Raw genomic sequence first — 25,042 nt, forward strand, 5'->3', positions numbered from 1 at the left:
TATCTACAGGATACAGATGTTTCTATAACACTTAACAGAATACAACGGGCACAGGATAAAAAATGATAAATTCTACCAGGGAGGGTGGGAGCAATTATAGAAATCACTCAAAATCTATGTGTGCCTCCTCATTATCTACAGAATGAGAATCTTCCATAACATGCCCCTAACTACCTGTTCTGCTTTATTACCCCCCAGCGTGCTTCATGTACCCCACCTTCTAACCACATTGCTCTGTTTGCACATGGGTCCTGAGCATTCCCTCTGCATGCTTTTGCTCTTGCTGCTCCATCTGCTTGCAATACAAGTGCCCTACCTTGCATGTGTAAATGCTCCTCAGCATGTAAAACAGCATAGTGCCCTGCACATAACAGACACTAAATAGTGTCAGTCATCTTCATCATTATCATCATCATCATTCTGGAAAGATTAGTTCAATTCTCACATCTCTTAATTTTTAAAGTCATGGTCTTGCTTGTGTTGCAGACATACAATCTTATTTCCTTGCCTTTGAGGGCAGGGAGTGAGTCACATAAGATTATCTTCCCCTTTGGTAATAGAAAAGTACCTGGCTACACACTACTATTAGCCACGTACTTTTTGATTGCCAAAGGGAAAGATAATAGTGAATAGTGTGGAAAATGCTATTTATTTTGTCTGTTTTATTTCAATTCATTTCCCACTTATTATAAAATGAAATAGTCAGAAATGACTCTTTTCACTTGTTGAGTTAAATGCCCGTAAATTAAAGACCCAATCTAATTCAAATAGGATGGAGTGAGCCTCTGAACTTCCTCAGAGAATGACTTAAAATACAAAACGATTGAGTGAGTCCAACCTCCAGTCACAGCTGATTCAAGATACCCTTACTCCGATAACACAACTTATGCCCAACAGTTTACTAATTCAGTCAGAGGCAGTCACCCAGGGCTTAAACAGCCTGTAAAAAGAAGTTGTAAGGAATCTGAGTAAGTCAGTTGGACGTGGTTAATAGGGAAGAGGGTGTTCTGGACGGGGAGATATTGAATGACAAGTGTGAGAAGGATAATCTTCTGAGTGGAAAGAGGACAGGACACTCACTTTTGTTGGTGGCAGCCCTTTCTCCTTCTTTCCCAACGTCTAATATGGCTCCTCCCCGTGTCTGCTCTCAGAATCCAAACCTTATGCTTCGCTCTGCTTTATGAACAGTGTGATGTTTGAGTTCTGTGTGTTGGATACAGTCAGGTCAACATAGCTTCAAGTCCTGGCAGCTTCATTCCTTCTGCAGTCGTGAACAGATCTCTGCTCTTATTGCAAGCCCACACTTTGTAGGCATACGAAAATAATATACACACTGGAGCCATCTACCATGAGTAGAAGTAGGATGTGGCCAAGCTTTCATTCTCTTGAGGAAGTGATTAGTACAGTTTCCCCAGGCAAAACTCATGGTATTGGTTTCAGAAATTTAGATATTTTAACTTCAGATCCTTCAGACCCACCCCATTTGGTTTCTTCTGCCTAAATTTTGTGCAAAGACTTAAAAAATATCCACCCACCTTACCCCTATTCCCACACTCCTTTGTATTCTTTTTCTTGACTTGGGAATTTAATTTTTTTTCAAAGCATGCTCCACTCTAAAATATGGTACACAGTGGAGATGGCACTACATAGGGAAAAGGACATGGGCTTTGGGGCTACATAGCCTGGATTTAAATCCTGGCTTTGCCACCTACTCTCTAGAACATAAGAATGTGAGGTACAGATTGGGGAGCCCCTTCTCCTCACCAATCCAACCCAATGCAAGGATGGACAGATTGCCCATAGCTAAGAAGAGAAGGTGCCACACCCTGCCACAGAGTTTCTAACAGGGAGTGAACCAACAGCACCTTTATGATGACTTTTCTCTCATCTTTATTAAGGAGATGAGAGAAAAGAATAGAAAGTTCCCTTCCTGTGCAATCAGTGACTCCTGACTTGCACCCCTGCCACCACCACCACCACCACTTCCCTCACCCTCCCATCTTAGTCAGGTACTGGCTCAACTTAGCACTAAACCACTGAACTGACAGATAGCCTGCTGATGCAAGGGTATGGGAGAAAGTGGAGCAGAAAGGGTGAGTGGGAGGTTGAGGGGTCGGGGAAGACAGCCTGGCCTCTTACCACTCAATGTAGGAACAAAGATAGAAACTTTCTCCATGTAGGTCAATCAAGAAGATAGTGTAGAAAGTAGCTGAGACCTAGGCCATCATGATATGGTCACTGCAAAACCCATCCACCAAGGATGCTGAAAAGAGACGGTGGTGGAATGGACTGAGGGGTGTACTTCACATGTGCAGTGAGGGTGGAGAGGAGCTTCAGTGAGTTCCCTTCTTCACCACTACCAGCCAAAGAATCAATCCACGAACCCAGAGGAAAGTCCACCTATGGAACCAAGAGGTAGGACATCTTCTGTGGGTCAAACAATAGGAGACTGAGCCAAAACAATCTGCCCACCACTGACAAAGAGGCAAACACACAGGTAACTCCTTTATCACCCGCCCCAGGCACCAACATCAGTGCTGCTAGGCCTAAGACATAGATAGGATGGAGAGAGATGAGACCAAAACTGTAACAATCAGACAAGACTACAAATCACTGAGTCACGCTAAATGTATTTGATGCACTGAGATACCTTTATTTACTTTATTTTATTATTTATTTATTTATTTATTTATTTATTTATTGAGAGAGAGTCTCACTCTGTCACCCAGGCTGGAGTGCAGTGGCGTAATCTCAGCTCACTGCAACCTCCACCTCCTGGGTTCAAGCGATTCTCCTGCCTCAGCATCCCAAGTAGCTAGGATTACAGGCACCTGCCACCACGTCCAGCTAATTTTTGTATTTCTAGTAGAGATGGGGTTCTACCATGTTGGTCAGGCTTGTCGGGGTTCCCTGATCTAAGGTGATCCACCCCCCTCAGCCTCCTAAAGTGCTGGGATTACAGGCGTAAGCCACCACACCTGAGACACGGTTAAAACTCAGTTTTACATTTTCCCCCCTCCAGCTAGTGTGTCTAAGGTAGACACTGGTCAAAAAATGTTGATATTCATTATTTGGAAGTACAAAAGCAGCCAGTGCTTGTCTTTTCCTGATGTGGCACATTTCTCAACCAAGCCTGTTATACTTTCTGTACAACCCTGGCCAAATTCTTTAACCTCCTGAACTGCCTTCCTATTCTGAAGATCAACCCATCTCACAGCATTGCAGGTTAAGAAAGTTCCTGCACAAAACCCTTAAATGTTAGTTCCCTGGCACCGAGAAGTAGGTGGGAAGTTGGCTCAGACAGAGAAGTAGTAAATTATCTATTCTACTCTTTTGTAGACATTAACTACATGGCTAGAGAAAGAGAACATGCCCTCTTGTTCTTTTTCCTCCTACACATCTCAGCTTAAATGTCACTTTCTCAGGGAGGTCTGTCTTGGCCACCCTACCCAAAGAAGGTGGTGTCCTGTTTTATTCTTTAGCACATTTCCTGTTATTTCCTCTGCAGTCCTAATCAGGACGTGAGCTTAGTAATTAACTTACTTGTGAAGTTGTTCCTTATCTCTGTGCTGCCCCCTGTTATATTACCCGAGGTCAGGCCCCTCTCTGTTTTCTCCCTCTTGTATTTCCAGTGCCTTTCAATTTGTACCTCTTAAATGTGTTAAATCTTGTTCCTGAAGGTTCCAGGGCCTTGAATATGCATGTTCTTTTCCTTTATTTAAAGAATCTGAAATAAATTATCTACTTAGTTTGGTCCTTCCTGTGGCTGTTTGCTTGCTTTGGCAGAGTGAAAGTGAAAGGTATTTTGATTTTTTTTTTTAACAGAAGCCATTAATATAAACCACAGAAGTGGTAAGTTTCAATACCTGAAGTTCTCTGAATAATTACTGGGTGGAGCTATTCACACAGGCAATTTTCTGCTTTCCCCATGAGATAAAACCCCAAAAATGTGTTACTATAGCAGCCTGTTCCTTACTGAGACAAAAGCAAAGCAACCTATGAATTAATGTCAACCATTCCCCGGTACTGTGTATCCTCCCCGTTCTTAGTCTCAATGTGCCGGGAGACACACCAAATGTTGGGTTAGTGAAATGTTTGACACCTACACATGTGGAATAAAACGTGCGTGTACACAAACTATAATTTAGCAGTATCAGTAGTAACTGCTGAACTGAAAAAAAAAATTGCATTTAAACAGTGGTGGGCAAGTCACATCAACAGCATCAGGAAAGAGCTGTGCCCTAATTTGGGAAAATTTTCTCATTTTCTTGTTGACTTTGGCCCAGTGAAATGAATGGATTCCATTGGGATGCTCCCTGGTGAAAATCCTACCATCCTGAGCAAATTCAATGGCCAGCTCATGTCCAGTTCCTGTCATTAGTCAGGTTTCACATGAACAAGTGTGGTTTTTCCAGAGCTAAGTACTTTCCACAGACAAAGCACCATAAAGTCACTTCTCTGACAGTGAAGTGAAGGCAGTGACATGTGGAACCCTCGTGGAATCTAGAGAAAGGGCTCAGAAAGCCCCTTATGCACCCCTGGCTGGGTTCCCAAGAGGCCCCATCTAGTCCAAGATGGTTTCTCAGAAGCACTGAATCCAGAAGGCCATTCAGTAAGCACAGCCATTTCTCGTGGCATTGGTCCCTTTAGAAGCATCCTCCAGATATGTCCAATGGGAGAGGACATGGTGGGACTGACTTAGAGAGACCCAGGTAGCAACTGTCTCTGGGCGGGGTCCAGTGGCTCCAGCCTGTAATCCCAACACTTTGGGAGGCCAAGGTGGGAGGATCGCTTAGGCCCAGGAGTTTAAGACCAGCCTGGGCAACGTAGTGAGAACTTGTCTCTACAAAATTTTTTTGAAAAGTTAGCCAGGTATGGTGGCACATGTCTGTGACCCCAGCTACTTGGGAGGCTGAGGCAGGAGGATCTCTTGAGCCCAGGAGGTCAAGGCTACAGTGAGCTGAGATCATGCCACTCCAGCCTGGGTGACAGAGCGAGACCTCCATCTCTAAAAAACAAACAGACAAACAAAAAACCCAAACCAGCCTCTGAAGAGCAGACCTTTGCTCCTCAAAGTGGGCCAGGACCCACAGCATTACATTTCTGATGCAAAGCCGCAGAGCCATGCCAGACCTACCGACTCAGAAACTGCATGTTCACAAAAGCCCACAAGAGTCACAAGCCTAGTGAAGGATGAGGTGCACTTGCTGATTTTGTAGATGCTCAAAATAAACTTTGTAGAAAAATAAGCCTGGCAAATATGAGCTCATGGAGGAGAAGAATGATGCTTCACTCATTTTTTATTTTTTATTTTTTATTTTATTTTTTTTGAGGAGTCTCCCTCTGTCGCCCAGGCTGGAGTGCAGTGGTGGAATCTCGGCTCACTACAAGCTCCACCTCCTGGGTTCACGCCATTCTCCTGCCTCAGCCTCCTGAGTAACTGGGATTACAGGTGCCCGCCACCATGCCCAGGTAATTTTTTCTATTTTTAGTAGAGACGGGGTTTCACCGTGTTAGCCAGGATGGTCTCAATCTCCTGACCTCGTGATCCGCCCACCTCAGCCTCCCAAAGTTCTGGGATTACAGGCGTGAGCCACTGCGACCAGCCACTTTACTCATTTTTTAACCACCAGTGCCTGTAGAAAACTAAGCATATGAAATATGAGTTGAACAAATGAGTGGATAAAGTGAAGGATTACTGCACTGTGTGGTGGACATTGTCCTGGGCCACACAGAGCCCCTTTTAGCCATTCATCTCATCTACCACCTCCAACTCCCCATGTCCTGTGACACAGGATATACAAGGCCTAGATTTTGAGTCCTGGTTCTACTTCTTCCAATATTGGGCAGGCCACCCTTGCTTTACACCTCAGTTTCCCCAGCTGGAAGTAAAATATAACAAAAACAAAACCAAACATTAGATTGGTGCAGGGCTATGATGGGCTAGCCATCCTGGCCCAGGGTGGGATAATTGTGAAGAGCTCCAGGGCTGAGCCTGGGTGGTCTGTTGAGGCCATCACGGGTTTGCATGCAGCTCAACTTCCTCCCCTGGCCACTCCCACTTGCTTTCCCTCCCCTCAACAGGTGTTGATCAAAACATAAAATAAAATAAAACCTCCCCCAAAACATCCTGAGTGCTAAACTTCATCTCAGAGGCTGCTTCACTGGGAGCACAGCCACAGCACTTATGAAGAGAAAGCTGGTCCTCACCTAAGATCTAAGGTGGTTTTGTGGGAATTTACTGAGCAGCTTTTGGGTTGAGGAAAAGCAGAAATCAATATTCTTCAGTTATTTATCATATGGCTGGAAACTGAATACTACAACTGAATTATCCTCTAGCTTTATTAAGTTTATACCAGATTCTGCCATATAATGATACTAATAGAACTTAATACCTTACTATTATGGTAGATAATTTTGTTTTTACTAGTTTGGTGGTTTTTTGTTGTTGTTGTTATATTTTATTTCTCCTTGGTGGAACTGAGGCATGGAGCAGTAGTGACCTGCCCAAGATAGGAAGAGATAAGAGTCAGAACTCAAACCCAGGTCCTCTAATTAGCCTGTGTCACAGGATATGGTTCCTAGGTGGTGGTAACTGGAATGAATGGGGCTTCCTTAGCCTTTCATAATGGAAAAGATTTCAGATAAAGCTTGCTGTCAACAGATTGTGAAAAAAATGCACCCGGTGTCATCCTGTTCTATTGTAAGTCCTTGTTCTCTATGCAAGGGGTCATTAGAACATTTTAGTGGGCTTAACCTTGGTCATCAGATTGGTTACCTGTAAGCTTTGCATTGGGGTACAGCTCAGCAAGCACCTATGACCCTAAACCTCAAAGCCTTGAGCCCCACTGTGAGCTCCCTGGGGACAGCAGCCTACCCTTCACCCTTGTACTTCCTCACCATCTGACCAGGGAAGGGAATAAACTTAATGTCCTGTAAGTGTCTGCTCAGTGACCAGGTGGATAGGCAGTGAACATGCCACGCATACCACCTGCCTTAGATCCCGCTAACTAGTGGTGAGAAAGAGGCAAAAGAATTGCATTTTGGTACAGACCTAAAACTCTCCACACACAGTGGCCAAGAGGCTCAGCACTCCTACATGACCTTCCAGCCCATGTCACCTTCCCTTTCTCAGCATTCTTCTGAGCACTACAGCTTGTATACACAGTTCAGAATTGGATTGCAGAGTGTCTTATCCTGCTTAAGCCAGCATGTTGAGACAAGAGCCAAGGGAACGGCAAACCCCTAGGAAATCAGTGAATGCTCAGTGGGCCTGTTGTGGGTTCCAGGGCTCTCGTCTTTACTGTAGCTCCTGCCAGGGAAGTGAAAGCAGCCGGGTGTTGCTCTCCAGGGGCTCAGCCAGCTTCCCTTGGCAGGAGTGAAGCCTATTGTTGGAGCGGCTAGGTTGGCTGCTCATGGGCCGGACCAGTGAAGGCGTTCCCAAGGTTCATGTCAGAAGCCACACATGGTAGCAGGAGCTCCCAAGACTGGCCTCTCACCTCTGTCACCCGAATCTTCACTGTGTAAATGGGTGGTTATCTTCTGATCCAGTCTTGTGGGTGAACAGACTATTTGTAAAAGGAAGGAAAAGAAATGTTGGCCCGAAGCCGGTGCAGCAGAACTGAGGGCCAGGAAAGCTGCCTCCTGCCTCTCTGCCAAGGCATTTCCGCTCTGACCTGCCATGTCCAGTGCACACCATTCCTGCTACACAGCCAGAAGTCAGGGTGGGATGGCGGGCAGCCTGTCTGAGGCCAGGAACCACAGAAGAGAAAAGAGCGGGCTTAGGTCCAGGGAGGGCAGATGACAGAGCCAGGAGGAGCAAAAGCAATTCCTCCTTAGAGTCTGAAACAGGAAAACAAATCTGTTGGACAAATAGTGTCCAGGTTCAATGACTTGGCTAAGGCGCCATGGCCAGGGAGAGCCTGAGTCTACCAACAGACGCCAGCAGTAGGTCTCTGGCCATCAGGATTACAGAGCAGCCCTTGCAGAGGCAGCAAGAGTTTTTCTGCCATGCTGGGCATGGTGTGTCTGCAAAATTTCAAACTCATTTCCTGAGATAAGAATGACATTTATTAAGGCATCCTGGAAATTAAAAATAAGTGGCAAGAGCCTCCCCACCCCGGCCCACAGGGCTGTCTGCCAAAGCTGGGTGACCCAAGGGAGCAGGACAAGAACACAGCCCTTGGGGAAGCTGCTCTGCTCCCCTCCATCACGATGTCCTGTTCTCTCTCTTCCCTTCCTCTGGTCCTAGCCCACAGCACTGGCCAGGCTTGGGTGGGGTGGGGTCAGAGAACATTTGACCATGATCCTGGCAGTGAGAGTGATGGCCTGGCCATGAGACTCTCAGCCTGAACCTCCAATATGGCTTTGAAGTCCTCACGATCAGTCCCCTGGTTCTCTCTCAGGTACCTCTCCATGCCTGCCACCTCACGCCCAGGCCTCCAGGCTGATCCAGCCTCTGCCAGCTCTCAGAATCCACCATGCTTCCTCCTGTCTGCATGCAGCTCCTTTGAGCTTTGTCCCCTCTGCTGGGAGCATCCTCACCAGCATCTTTTCCTCACCCCGACTCCCAAACTCAGACTGCCTGTCCGACCTTCACTCATTCTTCCCTGTCTGTCCTCCTCCACCCCAGTTCCCAAGCCAAGCAAAGCCAAGGCACCCCTCTGACAGTGCCCAGAGCTCCCATAATCAGCCCCTTCACCACACTACAGAGCAATCGCCTGGTGCTCAGCTCTGTTCCCAGCTAGACAGTAAGCACCACAAGGTACAATGTCAGTTACTTCACCATTGGTCTGGCACTGAACAAATGCTCAACAAATATGTGTTACGCAAAAGAAATTAAAGATTAATTAACTAACAGGCTGAGCACAGTGGCTCACGCTCGGAATCCCAGCACTTTGGGAGGCTGAAGCAGGCAGATCACCTGAGGTCGGGAGTTCGAGACCAGTCTGATCAATGTGGCGAAACCCCGTCTCTCCTGAAAATATAAAAATTAGCTGGGTGTGGTGGGGCACACCTGTAATCCCAGCTACTCAGGAGGCTGAGGCAGGAGAATTGTTTGAACCCTGAACCCAGAAGGTGGAGGTTGCATTCCAGCCTGGGTACCAGAGTGAGACACTGCCTCAAAATAAATAAATAAATAAATAAATAAATAAATAACAAAAGGCCCCAAAAGGTAATTGGGACAGTTGCCCCAGGCCAACCTTGAAGGTTTCCTCCAACCATTAGTGGGTGGTGGGGGTGATGCTCTGGGGCTCTGCCCCTCGCCTCTGCCTGTGGTCTTGCATCCTAATCTGAGCAGCTGTTACATGCAGTGGAGGTCTGAGTCTGGTGGGTGTGCAGCGGGTCAGTCAAGGAAGAAAATATGGTCTAGAAAACAGCCTGGCCGGGGTCACCCCCCGGGGTAGGGCCAGGGAAGAAAGGAGGTTTCCTGGAAGTGTGGTACTTCTTCTTACTTCAGGGGTGCAATTGTCCATTTCTCAGGGACCCACAGTATAGAGAAGAGTAACTCTGCTCCCACAGTGCCTGGGGCCTGAGACACATGCCCAGGACACAGAGGGAAACAGAGGGATGGCAGAGGGATGAGCTGAGAATGCCAACACATTTTCCCCCCGGGCCTGTGATCCATGAAGCTGCCTCTTTTCCCATCTGGCCTCAGGATGCATCGGGTGCTGGCCTGCCTGCCTGCTCCTCACCCCTCCTGACCTGCTAATCACCATAAAGTGTAAACCAAGAGACCAGCACCTGTCTGTCTTTGAGCCTCCCTGTAAAAATACGTAGGTGCACATTTTAAGACCACATAGCAAATACTTGATTCATAAATCAAAGTTCCATTTTATATTCTACCATAAATAATCATCATTGGCCAGTATTACCCGAGCCTGGGTCCCCGGCACCAAATGAAAGTCAAACACATTATGATTTGTTTGTTGGCATTGGTAACAAGCCAAAGAGCATCATCTTCTATCACAGACTATGGATGGAAGTAGAAATAATAAAGCTGCAAATGTTCTTTTCTGATGCTTTTAATAAAGATAATTATACCTATTGTCAGAAGTTCAACCAAATGAGTTTTGGGGAATAAAAGTGCCATTGAGGAGGGGGTGATCAGAATGCCGGGTGGATAGAGAGCTTGTGGCCTTTCCTTTCAGGCGGTGAGCCAAGATCAGCTCAGTCCCCTCTTTGGGACATGCCTTTTTCTCCTCCTGCATTCCTGAGTTTCCAGGCTAGCTTGAATTCCTAATTTGGAAGTCACCAGAGAGCAAACCTCGACAGTAAGCAAAGGAGTGTCCTGCTATGAACTCCCTGAGAGACAGTCCTAGCCCTGGTTACACAGCTGGCACCTCAGTTCACCCCTCCACCAGCCTCCCAAGGCTCCTGAATTGAGCAAAGAATGAGGCTCTGGGTCCAGCCTACTCCCTGTTCACTGAAGCTGTGCCTATTCAGGGATCTAGCCTGGTGCTAATGTTTTCAAGCAGTCTCCCTGGATGGAGGTGTCCTCTGGGAGGTGCTAGCAACCAGCAGACCTGGGATTTGATAACTGCTCTGGTCTGGGAAACATGCAGATTATGACTCCTCTTTTGACTGGCACTGTTCTAGAAAACGATGAAGTTTCTTGATCAACCATCTCCTGAGCCTCTCGGTGACACTGACAGACAGGCTTTATACCATATAGACATCCTGCATTAGTCCTATCATCTGCCAGTTTTTTCCACTTTCCCCCACACTCTCACAGCAGTGGCAGTGCCTGAAATCTCACATTGGGGCAGTCCAGGAAGGTGGAAACTTCATTTTCTTTGCAACTGTCCTGATACAATACACTGCTGGGCTCAAGGTAGACAAGTGAGACAGGAGAGTTCCCTGACTGCCCCCCCACAACCCCAAAGGACCTGTGATGGGGGGTGGCTCATATGTATGGCCACTGGGCATGCTCAAACCTCTTATGGGAGGGGGAGCATGCAGAGAGGTGTGTGCAGAAGCCAGGGTGAGTGCCCCTGGGTTCCAGCCCCATGGTAGTGTTCAGGGGTGGCAGCTTGCAACTCCTGAAGCCCAAATAGGCATGTGTTACAGTGCACTCTTTTAGCCTTGCTGTCCACAGATGACTTAGACAACTGTTAAACAGATCAGTGCCCTCTTGATACCCAGGTCCTTGTCCAGCATCCAGGAAGCATGAGGTTGCACATGGACTTGAGGAAGGTGAATGTGGGACTTGAGTGGTGGAGGTGGCTCTCCGCAAGATGGATGGGGAGCTAGAAAGGGGATGGAGTGGGAAGATGATCTTCCCATGGGGTGTGCCCATTCAGCAATTGACCTCCTCTCTGACCACCTCCAACAGAATGACTCTTGGTGTTTAGACACTCCTTCTCTTCTCTCTGCTGTGCCATTCTGCTGCTCTTCTGTTCTTCTGTTCATCCCCTTGTGGAGCCAGGGGTTTGGGGTTCATATGGGTACAGAATTGGGAAGGTGCCGTGTGCCAAAAGGCAACTTTTGGATGTGAAAACGCCCAAAACCATGCAGTTCAGTGTCCAGAGAGGTGCGGCAGACACTGTCCACAGCTCCTGTGTGGGATTCTGAGGCAGCCCCTTGTTCTAACCTCATTGGTCAGATGTCTTCACCGGATGTGGCAGGTGGGTAGTGAGTTTATGAGTCACAGTGACATTATCCAAAATTTACATTTGTATTGATTGTCTAAATATTATTTTATCATTAAAGGAAATTTTAAATCAAAATATAAATCATCCCTAATCCACAAACACAACAACTGATTTTAGTCTTGCCTATTCCTTCTGATTGGCATTCTTTAAAGTGTTTTATTTAGGGATTAGATACCAAATTCCAAGGGCAGAAAATTTCTATCCAAATCAGCATAGATTCTTATGAGTCATCTGTGCTTGTATGTAATAATTTTCTGCCCCCTCCAGCCTAAGAGCTCCTGGAGGGAACACAATTTTTACTTTGGTATCTCAGCATTTAGCACTGTGCTTGAAACTAGCAGGTGCTTGCTAAACCTTTGTTAAATGAACAAACTGCCCCAAACCAGGACCTTGCCAGAAGTGTACATTTAAGTCAAGGGTAGGGATTGATTAAAATTAACTTAGTTAATTTTAACATAGAATAAATCAAAGTTCTCATGAAAGTAGAGAGCATGGCAAGAGTAGAGCATCTAAATGTCATCCATTGACCCCAAATTCAAAGCTGGAATGGAATATTGTACATTGAGTCCTGTGGGAGGAAGGACAGAAATGACAGAATGAAGTTGATGACCTGAACACTCAGAAGTAGTACATGGAGAGGGGAATATAGTGGGTTGAGGCAGGCTGTTGAGAACTAGGTCAGTGAATTAAAAGGGTCTTCCAGGGGCTTTCACAGAGGTGGGGCCAGCATCTACTGTGGGGAATAAGTGTAGTGGCTTCAAGGAAACTTGCCGGGCTGAAAATTTACTGCTGCTCGTAGGTCTTCAACCACTTTATAGTCTTAAGGTAGAAATTTTGCTTTTGAGGACAGTCATAGCTACTAGTGGGGAAATTATTCTCTGGAAAAAAGTAACAGCGACCATCATAGCATCCTTATCTTATATAGCTCATAGAAGAAAACCTTTTATCAAAGGCAATAGAATTTCCAGTTCTTACATGGATTGGATCAAACTAGTGTTCTCCTCCATTATCATTTATATTGTCTATTTCCCAATATATCCTTATATTTATACACCCAGTATGATCTATTTAACTCAAACTTAGAATCTAAATGCCTTGAATTATCTATTGAACCTCAAAGGAAAATTCTAGAAAGGACTCTATTTACTGCCAAATTAAACTCAAAATAAACCATTTCTCTAGTGACAGGATGTCGTCTTTTCTGGTGGACGTGACCCTCCTCCATAACGGGGGCAACTTATACTGCACTGGAGTGATTCCTGGATAAGGCAGTTGGGCTTTGAGCTGTCACATGACCTGAGTTGGCCATCGGAGAGGTACAGTCTGTCCCCCATTTGGGCAAACTAAGTTAATCCTTAATTACCACTTCCAAGCTTTTCTAATCATTCTTGATCAAGCCTGGATTTGGGGGTTCTGGGATTCTGTAAGCCTTGGTTTAAAAAAATTAATTACATGTTACGTTATAAAAGACTTTTTTAAAGGGTCAAGCTAATCTATTTGTGAAAACACAGAATAGGAGTGACTCCCCTGTGATGGATAAAGTGGATATGAGTTTTCAGATTGTAAGTGAGTTAGGTAATGACACTGGAGAAGTCATAAATATCTGAGAATAAGTAATAAAGTGCATATTTTGGAAGTACTTCCAACAAATCAACCTTGCTTGAATCTCATCCATCTGCTAGAACTCTCCTATCCAACCAGCCTAATCCCGTGGAATAGTCCCTCCCTAATATCTCTCACATCCTTTATTTCCCTGGTCTCCTGCCACTATTCTAGTCCAGGTCCTCATCACATCGTGCCTGGATTATTGCAACGACCTCCTCGTCAGTCTTCTTGTCTCTAGTTTCCCTTTGCCTTTGATCCGTGCTCCACGATGCCACTGGACTTAGAGCTTTCTTTGTCCTAACATGCCACTTATGACATGCTCTAGCTCTGTGCAGAGTTCTGCTTCCCACTGCCTTCTGGGACAAGTCCAGATCCTCAGTCTGGCAGTTTAGGTCCTCGGGTTCCAGCCCACCTGCCCAACCTCCTCTCCCTCCATTGCTTAAAGTGTGAGCCAGGTAGAGGTGCTCACTGTCTATTCCCAGCAAACCTGCCCTCTCTGTCCATTGGTCCTCATGGCCATCCTCCACCTGGCTTGTCCCTACAAATCCTCCCCCTGTTTCTCTCTGTCTATTCAAACCCAAGTTCTATTATGGTTCTATACCCTAAAGCCTCTCCAGCTGGAGAGCCAGCCCATCCTGGTCTAATAGAGTGGCTTTCTTATATTGCTTATTCTATTTCAGTAGAAACTTCCTGGAGCTGAAAAGTAACTGGACTCAAATAGAAAAAAAAAAAAATATATATATATATATATATATATCAGGAATAGAGGAATCTCAGGTACCAAACCTATCAGAGGGCAGAGGGCCATGTAGATGACGGCGTACTCAAACCTGGCTCTGTGTTCACATCACTTTCATCTCTGGAAAGTGGCAAAGAAGCTTGGGATGGCTCTTCCAGTTAACCCAAGGCCATCATGCCCCATCTTTTCTCCATTCAGAAGATATTTGTATACTTACTTGCTCATTCTTTTATTTTGCTGCTTTGGATAACTTTTAAACTATATATTATTGTTCCCCACTTGTTTGGAGGCAAAGGTATAAAAAGGAGATGGGAGCAGATCAAGAGAGATATATTTGTTTTTGATTCTATTCCAGTATATCAGTTAAAGTCCTCTGAGGAAGACAGAAACCACTCTAGATATTTCAACCAGGGAATCACTTCACAGATTATAGAGAGATTAGCATCTTTAGCAACCCAGGACCACTAGTGAGACTGGAGGAACATGGGGAGGAGGTAGTGTGACCAGAGTCTGGTTGTCAGGGCTATGGGGTAGTGGCTGCTTAGTGGGAGCTGGGATCATGGAGGAAAGGGTTTCCCTGCAGGATCCACAGCCAAGGAGGAAACACAGCCACTGCCAATGATGCCACAGGAAGGGGGAAGAAGGCGAGAAATGACCATGATTCTCCCTCTCTGCACCCTCAGTGCTCCCTCAGGGCCCCACATTGGTGTATACTGCCTGAAGGCTGGAAGGAGAGAGGCCCTGGAAAGAACAAGAATAAATCTAGTGGCACTAGCAGGCAGGCAGGCAGCACATCCTTCTCCTACACAGCTGCCTCCCTGCCCACACCTCCCTTCTCCTCATCCTGGCAGGCCCCTGGCCCTCCCAGATGACCGTCAGACATCTCTACCATTCCCTCCTGACCCTGACCTCCACTGCATCAGCACTGTCCTTGCTGCCCCAACCCTCTCTGGCCTCTCTCTTGAGCTGCCAAACACTGAGGAGAACAGCCGCAGGGCTGTGCTGACTGAAGCCACCGACACGGGCCATCAAGCCTGCAGGTGACCGTCACAGCTGCTGGACAATCCTTTGGACAAGATTCATGAATTTTCAGGCATCTCGCAGATTGGCTCCCTAAGTCTTTCCCATTCTCCTCAAGTCCCCAACCAAGCCTCATTCCCTCAGGTTGTCCTCTCACTCTCCTGAGACACCAAGCCATGGACATGACCTTTCTCCATGTCTCTTCTTTTGAAGCTTCACTCATTCATTTTTCCCTCTTGTCTCTGAGGATGACACACTCATCTTTCTTGTCCTGTAACAAGAAACTGTAACTTCGCTCCAATCATCATCCCTTCTGCTTTTTTGTTTTAAAGCTTCCCTCTCCCTTGGCTTTGTTCTCTCTACTTAGAAGTGCGCACAGGTGCTCCATTGCTCACAAGGCAACAAGAAAAAGTCCTTCGACCTCTTTGACCCCCTCTCTTGACCTTCAAACGTATTCAAAGAGCAAGAGTAACCCACCATCTGTTTTTCATGGTATCATGATTGTCCATTCCAGTGGCTTTGATCCACCTTTCTTGTCTGTGACTGTCCCAGCATTGGTCTCCATTAACAGCCTCCCCAACCCCACCCTCTTTCTGGAAATGTCTCCCTCAATTTCTGTGAGGTTGTGCTCTATTGCTCTCTGCCCCGTATTCTCTCCAAAATCTCCTCCATGGCTTACTTCCTGGCTCCTCTCTCTCTTCTCCTGTGCAAATACATAGGGGTCTCCTACTCTCTGCCCTCAGCCCTCACCACGTAATCCCTGCACTTGGCCTTTCTGTCGTCTCTCCCCTCCTGTCCCATCTCTGTGTAGCACTCTCTGGATCCGTCCCCTGCTCCAAGCCTTGGGGACAACAAGCTGGTCCCAAATATTCAACCAGCTGGAAATCCAATACCTTCTGCTGCCACAAACCTCTGTACCCCAAACGACACTTATTCCTTCCCATAATCCCTCAACAGATCCTACCACCACTGACTTCGCACTTTTTCTCGTGTTCTGCCTGAACATTTTATGCGGTCTTTGACTCCCCCATCCCCACCTCCAGTCAGTCACCGAGCCAAGGAAATCCAAGAAGACAGACCCCCTCCTGTTTCCACTGGCCTCACCATTGAACAAGCCCTTATTATGTTCAAATATATTTTCTATATAATGTATAAATACATTTATTATATTTAAATATATGTTATATAATGTATAATAATTTATTAAATTTTATATATTCATATATTTCTATCTTTTATTTATAATATTATATAACATATTTATATATTTAAATATTAATTTATTACATAAATATATATAACTGTGTCATATAATATATTTAATAAATTATATATTTAACACACATAAATATATCATGAAACATTTCATACATGAACATAAATGTTACACTGTCATGGTTCCCAGTCTCTGTGCTGAGGCACCCAGGACACCACGGTGAAACCACAGAGCTTCACAGCGTATATTAATTTGCAAGGGACAATACACGATCTACGACTTTTAAGATCTGGGGACTTAACCTACCCAGGTATTTAGTTTTGTCTCAGGACACTGAAAAATTTCTGGAGACGCTAAGGGCATTATGATCTGAGAGAGTTTGTGAAACTCAGGTATCTAGGTTTCTAAAAATACAGTGGCCACCCAGGTTCCTACAATGCAACTCAGGAATAGAGCACTTAAATACCGTGGAAGCCCTCTGATATTCCATCCCTAATTACATCATCTGCACCTGCCCATCCTTCCAGAACTGACTACTGGTCTGAATTTTTGCATTTACAATTCCCTTGCTTTTCTTTATAGTTTTTATTGCAGTTGTCTGTGTTCTTAAAACATATATGCAGATATGCATATTGTTTAGATTTGCATGTCAACTTTCGTCACATTTTTCATTGAATGTTACCTGATCTCCTGGCTAATTTTCCTACCTCTTAGTTGATCTTCTTACCGTTGAATGTACTTTTTTAGTATTTGATCAGGTCTCTTCACTGCTTAACAATCTTCAAGGACTCCCTGTCCACTACTGAATCAATTCCCTTGACATTCTCTGCTTCACCAAGTCCCTTAATTTCTCTGAGTCCCAGCTTCCTTACCTGTAAAATAGGAATGACAATATCCATCTTACAGTATTGTTTTTAAGGATCAAGCAAGACGACCTTGTACCATGTATACCATGGGGCCTGACACATAGTAGGAAGCACAGTATGTTGGAGCTCTTATTATTCTTATTATTTTTATTACTCCTCCCTGAGCTGTTATTTTTTTCATGATGATTATTACTCCTCCATGAACTTTTCCCTTAGACAGAGCACAGTGCCTGAACATAGTGAATGTTCAGGAAATATTTGTTGAATGTGAAATAAACTGATCTCCATCAACTCACGTGCAAGTTGGTAATGCCCAGGGAAGGAACTCTCATTAATGGGTCTTTGAAGAACCCCCAAAGGGAGGTCAATATTGCCTATTTTGGAAGGAGTGGGGAGGACATTGATACTTTCTCTTGCTAAGGAGAGTAAATAAGATGTAATGGGGTCTCTAAAACATTTTATAGCAGTGTATGGGCATGGGCTTGGTCTGAGCTGCTCCCAGCTGGCTTTTATCAAGCATTGGCTGCCCTCAAAGCAGAACCGCCTGCTCAGGAAGACCGCAGGATTCGCTGGGGCCCCAGCTGGAGGGAGGGAACCCATTCCTCTGATGTGCACAGTTGTCTCAAGCCTGGAACCCATTCCGTGCTCAGATGCCAAAAAACTATTTTGGATCCTGTAGAGCTGGCAGGAGTCCCTGGTATGCCATGTCTCTGTGTGTGAACTGCTTGACACTTGCTTCTTCCGTTGGGGCTATTTCAAAGAAGATGGAAGAAATTAATGGCTATAAATGACTAAGGCCCTTGAGTTATGGTTTTATTTATGCATAATTTTGACAGGTTGTCTCCTTATTGAGAAATGGCATGTTTCTTATCTTTTGAGAAAGATTATTCTCACTAATCTGAGAAGGGATGCCATGCATGATGCTGGAAAAGGACAATATGTAATCTGTCTTAGCAAAAACACACTCCCAGAAGCCTGTGGTCCCAGCAGAACCACTTCATCTTTAATTTGCTGTGTTTTCTCAGTAGGTTCTCATTCCTGCCTCTCCATTACCACTGCCCGATCTTCAAACTTGCAAAAGAAAGTCACCATTTGATCTCTAGAAGTGTCATGTTTCAAAACTACGCATGTACTAAAAAGCAGAAAACCTTGCATACATGTGCAATTATGTCAACTTAAGTGCACATTTATGTGAATATATTCTATACGTAAAGTCAAAAAAAAAAAGCATAGTGTTCTATGATAAGAAATGCATATTGATTACCCCAAACAATGACTAAAGTTTATCTATCTTCTGCCTTGGATAGCACAGAGTGACTTATCAAATGTCAATGGTTACACTAACATTTACTTTAGCAGAGAGATAATTACAAGGGCTGAAAAGCCTATTGAAACCATCAGAGTGTCCACACATCAGCTGGTTTCCATCCAAACCAGTTTATAATCTAAAGCAGGAATGTCTTTACTTTAGATGCAACTGAGGTCGTAACCTTTTGCTTCTTGTTCTTAACCAGGTTCCGTGGCTGTAGTGACTCCAGCCAAGTTTCACATTGCCTCTAGACTTTTGGATGTGGCTCTGCTGCTAATGTTGGCAGGGTGAGTGGGAGAGCTGACCACTGGCTCTAGTTGCAATTTCCACCTGTGAAAAATGTTTCTAGGGAGGTAGATATGAGAGGTCAAATGGATTGTGAATGACATTTGTATAGCCAAGTTCATAAGATCCTGAAGGAGCAATAGGAAGGCTCTCTTTACTTTTGTGAATTTGCTTTGAAAGTCAAGGTAACTCATAGGATAACCCTTTTTTGGAGATTTTAGTTACAAAGTTGTGATTTGATATTAAAAATTTAGATACATTAGATGATTTGAAACTTTTTTGTTGACCTTTGTGAAAAGAAAAACAAATATCGCTCAGGTGTACTTCACTGTGTACTAAAAGGTAAACAGCTGCGTGCAGACTCAATGATTTTTCCCTGGTGACGCTCATTCTGAATGAGGTGCTTTGTCTTAATTTTAGATAGAACTGAAACTCTTAATTAAATAACTAATTGCTTATAGCAACTGGTCAACTTCCTCTTTAAAGAAAATATTTTTGGAAAATGATCTTTTTGTGTCTAGAAATCCTTTGTAAAACAATTACTCTTATTCACCCACCACATAATCTCCACATTTCTTAAAGTAATTTTCTTAAAAGCCTACTTAGAACACTTACATAGATTTGCTCTCCAATCATGTGAAGCTTCAGGTTTGAACTTTGGTACTTTCAACCAAGCCTCACTTACCAGAACAAGTGGGTGGCAGTTCCACCCTTCCTTTTTCCCCATTACTTCATTCATTTGTCTGACATTTATTTAGGTTCTCCTGGCTTGTAAGCACCATGCGAGACCTTGCAGATTTCAAAATGAAAAAGACCTTCAATGAAGGGGGTGGCTATGTAAGCAAGTCATTGCAGTAGAGTCAGATGTTTGCCACCAGAGAGGCACCCAGAAGAAGCACTGACCCCCTTGACTGACGGAGTCAGAAAAATCTCCATGAAAAGATGATATTTGAGCTCAAACCTATACTAGTTTGCCAAGCCAAAGAGAAGGAGGAAAGGGCTTTGAGGTTAAAGAAATATTGGCGTAAAAATGCAGGGATGATATGAGATGTACTTGGTGATGCAAGATGGGGAGTGGTAATTCATAGAACATACGCACACTCACACACATATAATTAAATGCCTACTATATACCAAGCACTGGACAGACAAGTGTGTTTTTCATTCATTATCTTGTTTCATTTTCATGAAGATACTATGAGGTAGGATATATATATATATATTTTTTTTTTTTGAGACAGAGTCTCGCTCTGTTGCCCAGGCAGGAGTGCAGTGGCACAATCTCTGCTCACTGAAAGCTCCGTCCTCTGGGTTCACGCCATTCTCCTGCCTCAGCCTCCCGTGTAGCTGGGACTATAGGTGCCCGCCACCACGCCCGGCTAATTTTTTTTTTTTGTATTTTTAGTAGAGACTGGGTTTCACCATGTTAGCCAGGATGGTCTTGATCTCCTAACCTCGTGATCCGCCCGTCTCGGCCTCCCAAAGTGCTGGGATTACAGGTAGGATATTTTTTTAAATCATCACTTTACAAATGAAAAAAAGGTATCATTGTCACTGATTTACAGATGGTACTCCCTGTGATTCAGGGATTTACCCATGGCCCTAGAGCTCATCAGATGTCACTAGCATCAAATCCTTTGCTCTTGATGATTGTCTAAGCAGGTTCATGCAAGGTAGTTAGGGTCCTTCCATGCCATGTAGAGACTTTGATCTTCATCCTGTTGGCAATGGGACACCATCAACATGTTTCCAATAGGGCAATGAAGCACTCCGGCTAAGTTTTGAAATATAATGATATGGCAGGAATGTGAAGGAAGGGCTAGAACAAGAAGACACAAGAGACAGGAAAAATAAGAGGGCATGAAAATAGTCTAGGCAAGAAATAGCAAGGACCTGAAACAAGGAAGGGGTGATAGAGCAGCAAAGATGGATTTGAGAGACAATTCAGAAATAAAATGGAAAGGACAGAGGAGCCCTGGGGCACGAATTACCCGAGCTCTTTGTTACAAGCCACAGAACCTATGCATTCAAGTCAGTTTTAGAAGAAAATGAACTTGCTAAGTGATCTGAGGGAATGTATGGAATCTTTGGGAGAGCCAGAGAATCAGTTTTGGAAGTGTCGGGGTTAAAAGAAGGGCCAGAATTACATGGAACTGCTCTTGATGGAGACCCTGCCGCTGCCTTCACTGGGCTTTGGAACTGGTGCCCAGGTATGCATTTCTTTCTGCAGTTATAACAAATTAACACACACGTAGATTAAAACAATACCATATATTCTCTTACAGTTCTGGAGGGCAGAAGTTCAAAATGGGCCTTGCTGGGCTAAAATCAAGGTGTGGCAGGGTTGCTTTCCTTTCTAGAGGTTCTAGGGGAGTGTGATTTTCCTTGCCTTTTCCAACTTCTGGAGGCCACCTGCATCCTTGGCTCATGGCCCCTCCTCCATCTTCACAGCCAGCAGTGTGGCTTCAAATCTTTCTCTCTTACTTCTGCTTTCATTACCGTGTCTCTTCCTCTCCCTCTGCTTCCATCCTCACATCACCTTCTCTGATTCTGAACCTCCCACCTCATCCCTTATAAGAACCCTTGTGATTACATTGAGCTCACCCAGATAATCTAAGACCATCTCTCCATCTCAAGATCCTTAACTTGATTCCATCTGCAAAATCCTCTCTGCCATGTGAGTTAATGCATTCATATTCAGGTTCCAACAATTGAGACATTGACATCTTTGGGAGCTCATTATTCTTCCACACAGTACTGTAGCTTCTCTCTCAAACTCTGGTCTCAGGGACCTCCTTGAAGGACCTCACCTCTCTTTGTCTCTGAAATGCTGGCTGTCACTGCTGCATCCACCCTCACCAGAATGTCTGCAGCCCAGGCCTGCTGCTTCACGTCCATAGGTTCCAAATCAGAGTCTTACAGAGTTGTATGTGATCAGGGTGTCTGGATCGTATGCCCAAACCTCAGCTATAAGAGTGGCCCAGAGAACAAGTTTTGACTTCTTCCTTAGGAGCAAGCAGGCTCATGATGCTGGGAGGTGGCTGGGGCCGGGGTGGGGGGTGGGTGTTCAAAAGTTGATAGGGGCCAGGCACAGTGGCTCATGCCTGTAACCCCAACACTTTAGGAGGCTGAGGCAGGAGGGTTACTTGAGCCCGGGAGTTCAACACTAGCCTGGGCAACAGAGTGAGACCACATCTCTACAAAAAAATTAAAAAAAAAAAAATAGCTGAGCATGGTGGCGCAGCTGTAGTCCCAGCTTACTCCTGAGGCTGAGGCAGGAGGATCACTTGAGCCTGGGAGGTTGAGACTCCAGTAAGCTACGATCTCAACATTGCACTCCAGCCTGGGTGACAGAGTGAGATTCCATCTCAAGAAACAAAACAAAAGTTAATAGGTGGCCAAAAGCATGACGAATAGCTGCAAAACCTAGCCAAACCTCGGGTCATACCATGAGTTCTGTTGCCAGTTCCACACTTAGGAGGAATGTAAGCAAACTGGAGCCAGGACAGAGATGGCAGGGATGATGCAGGAGTCTGACATTGTGAGTCCAGGGTGTTCATAGACTGGAGGACATAAGGATAGTTTTAAAAGACACATGATTGAGGTTTCCTAATGAGCGAGAGCTTGCACATGGAAGAGAACTTAGACCTGTCTTGTGTGTCTCCAGCGTTCAACATTAGGACTCTGTAGAGGGTGACATGGTAACAGGGTGCTTCATTTCTCAGTTGCATGATCTAAAGACCGATGGGTTGCTCCAACAGGCAAGAAGCTTGCTGCCATTTAAAGTACTGAGGCAGAAGCAGGATGACATGCTGCTATTTGACAAAGAGGGGAGTCAAATAGCAGAGGAGATTGCAATAGATGGCTTCTAAGTTCATTATTCTGTTCTTATCCAGTAACCAGGTTATTGGTGGGGAAGGTACTAAGGGCCAAATCACAACTTCACGTGAAAGTAACTTTTTTTTTAAATTTTATTTTTGAGATGGAGTCTCACTGTGTCACCCAGGCTGGAGTGCAGTGGTGCAATCTTGGCTCACTGCAACCTCCAACTTCCAGGATCAAGAGATTCCGCTGCCTCAGCCTCCCGAGTAGCTGGAATTACAGGCATCTGCCACCACACCAAGCTAATTTTTTGTATTTTTAGTAGAGACAGAGTTTACTATATTGGCCAGTCTGGTCTTGAACTCCTGACCTCAGGTGATGCACCCACCTTGGCCTCCCAAAGTGCTGGGATTACAGGCGTGAGCCACCGTGCCCAGCCCAAAAGTAACATTTTAAAGGAGAAAACGCTTGATGCATTCTTCTAAATCTTGCCTTTTATTTTCTGATTCCTATTCTTTCCTCTTTTTTTAAACAGTAAGTAACATTTTTAAACACTGTAGTTTGTTCCCACTCTGACTCCGGAGTCTGGTTTTTCTCTCGGGCCTGCCGCTGTGTTGGAGGACTTGACATGCCTTTTGCGTTCTGTAATGTCTTCATCTGAACAACAGGCCTGTAAAGACTGATCCCCAGTGATTATGCCAAATGTTTTTGGAGAGAAGTGGATGAATTTATACAGGAACTAAGTGATTCAAATCTGCTTTCCTTTTCTATAGATGCAATTCTCTGTCTGCATTCCAACTGTTGGCACAGAAGCCCTGGTCCACTGCCCTGGTTTATCACCTTCACACAGAGATGGGGGTTGCAGGCATAGGGGCTGCACATCGGGGCCACACATCGGGGCCATGTTGACCTGCTTCTTTCCAAACTGCTCCACGGGTTATGTGTTTACATACACCCACAGAATGCGTTTGGGAAGGTTACTTTTCAACACTGTGAATCTAATGCACAGAGTGACACACGTTTTTAAGTTAAAAGTCAAGATGTTTTTGCTTGGATTTAACCTAACCTTCTTTTGTTTTAATCCAAACTCCATGTTGCTTGATATGATACAGACTTCCTGAGTGACCCAGGCATCATTAGTAACAGACACTTTGGCCTTTTTATCCTTTTTCTATTTTTCTGTAAAAAGGGAAAAGCAATTTCTGTTCATCTGTGAAGCACCATAATGAATAGATTTGCAGATTAGATGATACAATTTCTGAAACTGCCATGGATCTCATGTTTAAAGGACAGTGTGTGGGTGTGTGTGTGGGGGGGATGATGGTGAGGATAGGGAGTGGGGGTATGGCAAGCTTCAAGAATTTTAAAAATATTCTTAGTGTTTTGTTAACCTTCTCTTACCAACCTTCACATCAAATTTTTGAAAATCACGTGGTATACTTACAGGCGTTTGTTTTGTTTTTCTTTATTCTTAGAAAGCATTCTTTCTGGATTGTTTTGTTTTAGTCCTGAGTAGGTAACTATGCTGCATGAGGATAAAGTGGTTTTTCATGAGCAGGTGTTGCAATCAAATACAATTCTCAACAAAAGATGCTCTGACAGATATTCACAACATGAGTAATCCAGCCTGCGTGATGATTAGCTAGAAATGCTAAGCAGCAGTTTCCATAAATGACTATAATTAGTCATCTTTTAACACAGCTAAGCCAACTCACAGTGCCTCTTCTTAGAAGTTCTCTAGAATCTATAAATATAATGTTCAGCATTTCCCCAACATCATGTTCAGTCTGAGTCTCCCCGCAATGTGTCCTCTTCTTTGCTTTTCCTTCCTCACTCCCCACTCCTTTTCTCCTTCCTCCACTCATCCCTCCCCTGCAGACTGTCCCGCCCAGACATTGCTTTTCACCCTCAATTCTTCTCTCTTTCCCATTAAAAGAAAATAAGTTTGCATCTGATTCTCCCCGAGCCCCATGGCGAGCATTCCACAAACCCATGTCCTTTTTCTTAAAGACTCCGTATAGGACATCCCAGCTGTCCCTGCTCCCCAGTCCTGCTGGGATCTGCTGAGAATCTAGGTGGTCAGTGCCTAGCTGGGATGGGAGAAGGGTGCTGGGAACTACACCGGATGTTCCTTTCCTATGATGCCTATACTCTAGTGGGGGAAGGGTAAGGCTGGGCAAGGGGTGGAGAATGGATAGAGGGACCAGCTGGTCAGGAGGCCTAGATCCCAGCAGAGCGTTAACCCCCTAGCTCTGATCCCTCATCCAGGACAGTAAGGATGGCTGGGCAAGTGGCCTGAGCTCTTATAATGCACCTGCTACATATAATGCATCCAGACCTGCAGCAAGACAGCCATGACAGCCATTCCCATCCCCAATTACATGCATGTTCAAAATACTTAAAGGCTGAATGTTAAAAGAGAGAGGATAAAGCTACTGAGCATTTGAAGTAGAGCCTGGAGCAGTAATGGGACAGCACTGTGACTCCCTCGCAGTGCAAGAGTATCGTCTCCTCCTCCCTACCTAG

At 44.9% G+C, this 25,042-nt stretch overlaps 1 long non-coding RNA gene across 2 annotated transcripts in view; it reads right to left on the bottom strand.

The window, feature by feature from the left end:
* Positions 1–18,128, bottom strand: part of LOC105464857 (uncharacterized) — a 29,288-nt gene extending 11,160 nt beyond the window's left edge. Inside the window, exon 1 of one of the 2 annotated variants that reach the window (XR_003014180.2) lies at positions 16,942–18,128. This is a non-coding gene — a long non-coding RNA (uncharacterized lncRNA). The remainder of the gene's footprint in view (positions 1–16,941) is intronic. The other variant, XR_977087.2, reaches the window with a different exon arrangement.
* Positions 18,129–25,042: the final 6,914 nt, after the last annotated feature.

The sequence above is a fragment of the Macaca nemestrina genome, chromosome 13 (assembly GCF_043159975.1).
Source record: "Macaca nemestrina isolate mMacNem1 chromosome 13, mMacNem.hap1, whole genome shotgun sequence".
Lineage (NCBI taxonomy): Eukaryota > Metazoa > Chordata > Mammalia > Primates > Cercopithecidae > Macaca > Macaca nemestrina.